Source organism: Chinchilla lanigera, unplaced genomic scaffold, assembly GCF_000276665.1.
Source record: "Chinchilla lanigera isolate Chin_1 unplaced genomic scaffold, ChiLan1.0 scaffold00100, whole genome shotgun sequence".
Lineage (NCBI taxonomy): Eukaryota > Metazoa > Chordata > Mammalia > Rodentia > Chinchillidae > Chinchilla > Chinchilla lanigera.
In genome coordinates, this window is record NW_004955501.1 from 4,516,766 (window position 1) to 4,520,894 (window position 4,129).

A 4,129-nucleotide genomic window follows, 5' to 3' on the forward strand; every position below is an offset into this window, starting at 1 on the left:
ATGTGGGGGCTGCAGGGGAACGCAGAGGGTCTGGAGGACACTGAAAACACATGCTGCGGGCCGTGTTGAGCATTTTCAGGCCTTTGTGGAAGCGCAGCTTTGAATGTCTTGATACGCACAGAACCTGAGCCTGGAGAAATGAATGGTCACAAAGGCATTGTCTGGCTCTGGGGAAGGTGTGGAGGCTCCTCTGGTGGCTGTCGTGCCACTTTCCTCTGGCTGGCTCACGGTCAGTTCCCATTCTCTGCTCTTCAGATAAAAGAACAGGGCAGAAACTGAGTTGGAAAATAAGCAACCAATGAGCTCAGGCACAGCAGCAAGCTGATGAGCAGGGAGGGACTCCCCACTGCCAGCAAAGCCAATGTGGAGGGCCCCAAACACCCTTCCAGCCTGGGCAGGGGTGCTGCTCTCGTGGCTAAGTCTGTTGTACTCATTGCAAGTTTTAAGATGAGGTATTTTCCTCTAAAACAGTGGTTCTCTGAGTGTGGTTGCTGAGCCAGCAGCCCCTGTAATGCCTAGGGCTTTCCTAGAGATGCAGAACTGGGGGCACCACCCCAGGCCTTCTGAATCACAAACTCCAGGCAAGGCCCAGCAACGCGTGCCTGAGAAGCCCTGCATGCTGCTGTTACACACACAGTGGGGGAACCACTGCGCTATGGACCACCTCCTCTTGCCTGCCTCATAGCTGTTTGTACCCAGCCACACAAGTATTGCTGCACAGGCATGATATATCAGAACACCCAGCTCCTTGGGTTCAGCTAGTTGCTGCAGACTTGCGAATCCCGAAGGCCCCGCTATCCCTCACTGGGCCCTGTCTTCCCCAGCTGTCACTGAAGTCCCACAGCATGCAGAAGTCAATGTGTTCTGTACAGAACCGATGGGCTAACCTTCCATATGACCCACAATCCTTTAGGCGAATCCTGAAAGGTTACTAGGTCAGAGAATGGACATATGGCCTACTTGCATAGTGAGATCACAGGTATGCCAGCTAAAGGGGATGAGTTTCATGCACTGGGGAGGAATTACCTTTGGCACAAGAGCTACATTTAATACAGTTTAGATCTTGGGCACACCAAAACGGGGAGATGCAAATTGCAGCTGAAACACAGGATATTCTGACAACTGTCCATCCTCTTCCCGCACCAGGAGCTTGAACACCCATCCCCCAACCACAGTGTCGTTTCTATAGACAAAGAGAATGGGCAAGGCCTACATTCCACGGCAGAGTCACAGGATGTTTACAAGGAGCAGGAAAAGGGTGGACTTGATAACTTCTATAAGTGGGGACTGCAACAGAACAAGTTTAAAAGAGGAAGGAGAAACAATTGGTTTCATGAGGTCCAGAGGGGACACATATGGACCAGCCTCCTCTGGGCCCCTGGAGGAGCATCACAGTCTGGGCAGTAAGACCCACATTCTTGATATTTGAGCTCAGTCCCAGTGCACGAGTTATCCCAAGACAGTACACCAGCATTGTCACTATTGTCGCTATATTGTCATTAACTGTTGTCACTACTGTTGCCCCCTTACCTGTGAGGATGACCTTCCCAGACCTCCCATGGATGCCAGAAACTACAGACAGCACTAAGCCCTATACATACTGTGTTTATTTCTATACATACGTGTCTATGACAAAGTTTAATTTACGAATTAGGCAGAGCAAGAAACTAACAGTAACTGATAATAACATGGAATGATTATAATCATATGCTCTAATAGAAGTTGGGTTGATGAGGTCTCTCTCTTACACTTTCATACTCTCAAAACATCAAACTGTGCTGTGCTCACCCTTGCTGTAGGATGTGCAATGACACAAGGCCCATGTGAAGGGGTAGAGGTGGGTTTGCGACCAGGGAGCGTCCGGCTGCTACTAATCTAACTAATCATCAAGCTCGGATGATGCAGGCTGACTGCGGGTAATTGAAACCTCAGAAAGCAAAACTGTGGGTAAGCGGGACAACTGCACTGCTGTGAGGAGTGGAGGGACAGCAAGGAAGACTCCAAGATGTGTGTGCAGGAGGATTCTGTGGGGTGGGGAAAGAGGGATGAACTCAGTTGCAGGCCACCCAGGTGGGAGGTGGAGAGGGCCCTGGGTATCAGGTTTGAAGGGCAGAGCGAGTGTGGGTCAGTGAAAGATGCTGGGATTTGCTAGCAGCAGGTGGCCATGGGATGTGAAGTGAGCAAAGGAAAGGGTCAGAGGTTTGCCCTCTGTGTTTCGTGTGCTTGCAATATGGCATATTGTAAAACTTATATATTGTAAAACTTAGAGATATTAGAAATTATGAGTCAGAAAAGAGCTACAAACAGAAACTGGGATCTCTACCCACTGCCTGTGGGACAGCACTCTGTCCCCAGCCAGGGGGCATGTGCCCCCCTATGAGGTCACTGAGCCGTGTTATGAGTTGCTGGGCTGTGCCGATGTATCAGATTTTCTCCGTGTCTCCTGTGCAAATAAGAATCATGCTATGCGCATAGCGGGTGCTCAGTAAATATTTGTAAAAGGGACAAATAAACAAGTCACCCAGGAATGTCCTGAGATAGAGGCAATGTCACTGTGTGGCCAGTGGGGTGGATTTTGGAATTGGACAGATTGCAACTCAAGTTCCAGCTCAGCCCCTCACTAGCCTTGTGACCAGGGGCCTGTGGCTAACCTTCCCCTAAAACCCTTGTGAGCAGGCCCTTGCAGCGGAGTCTGGTGCTTCACAGGACCCGTAAAGATGGGTTGTGTTCCCCAGGAGGGGAAGCCTGGAGCTGCAGTGCTTCTGGCTGTTTAATGAATGCTCCCAGCAGCTGAGCTCTCATAGGAAAGCAGAGAGTAAGTGTGACTTTTGGCAGAAGCAGTGACTGGGACATTAGCTCTGCAGGCTGCTCATGTGCCCTGCCATTGAATACAAAGCAACAGAAAGAAATGAATTCTCTCTCTCACACAGGGAGCCGTTAAGGCCAGTGCCAGAGCAGGTGTATCTTTCTGGACACCCAACTGGACACAGGATGCCTAATGATTGGCTTCCATTCTGCAGTTGGTACTTACGGAAAAACTATGTGAGCAGGTAGTTTCTCCTTTCTTTTATTTTTTATAAAGCTTATTTGATTTGTTTCCGTAAAAAATAATATTTTTCATAAAAATTAGATACACAGAAAAATAAAATTATAAAAACACCCCTATCATGGACAGATAATCTTTATTAAATTTTGCTATTTTCTTCTAATCTTTCTTTCTTTTAAAATTTTATTGGTACATTTTAGATGTACACAATGATAACATTCATCATAGGGAATTTGTACCTGTACATGGTTTTTGTTTTTGTCTTTTTTTTTTTTTTTTTTTCTGGTACCAGGAATCGAACTCACGACCTCGTGCTTGCCAGGCAGGCACTGTGCTGCTGAGCTAAATCCCCAGCCCCTGTATCTGTACAAGATATATCTTGATTCTTCTTTTTACCCCTTTCTTTCCTCTCCCTTCAACTCCTCTTTCCCTCCTTATTTACAAATCTTTGTTTCCATTTTTCCTTCTATTTTTTTTCCTTGTTCTTTCCTTCCTCTCCCTCCCCCTTCTTGTCCCTCTCTGTTTGAACTTTTTCTTCCCATTTCCCAATATCTATTATACATTTTGGTCCTTCTTTACACTTTCAGATTCTCACACTAGAGAAACAATATGGTATTTAAACATGTGTGTTCAATTTATTTCACATAAGAATATGGTCTCAAGGTGTATCCATTTAGCTAGAAATGTTTCAAGCTTATCCTACTTTATGGAAGAGTACTACTCAATTGTATAAAAAGCCTTTATGCATTCATCAGTTGATGGACATTTGGGTTGTTTCCAAGATTTAACTATTATATACTGTGCTGCCATAACCATGGGTGTGTATATTGAATGATGCTTTCAATTCTTTTCATTTGTTTGTTTATGTTTTATTTTAAAGAGAAAAAACTAACAAAACAACAACAATGAAGACACAAACAAAAACAACACAGAAACAACAAAGATGATACATGGCCTCAAAACAAAATGATAGGAATTAACAATGGTTGCTACACTACATACTTTTATCTTCAGTGAAGTTGCTCAGTCCACCCGATGTAAAAATGCAAGATTGATCAAATAATCAAAGACAATAACAAGTAA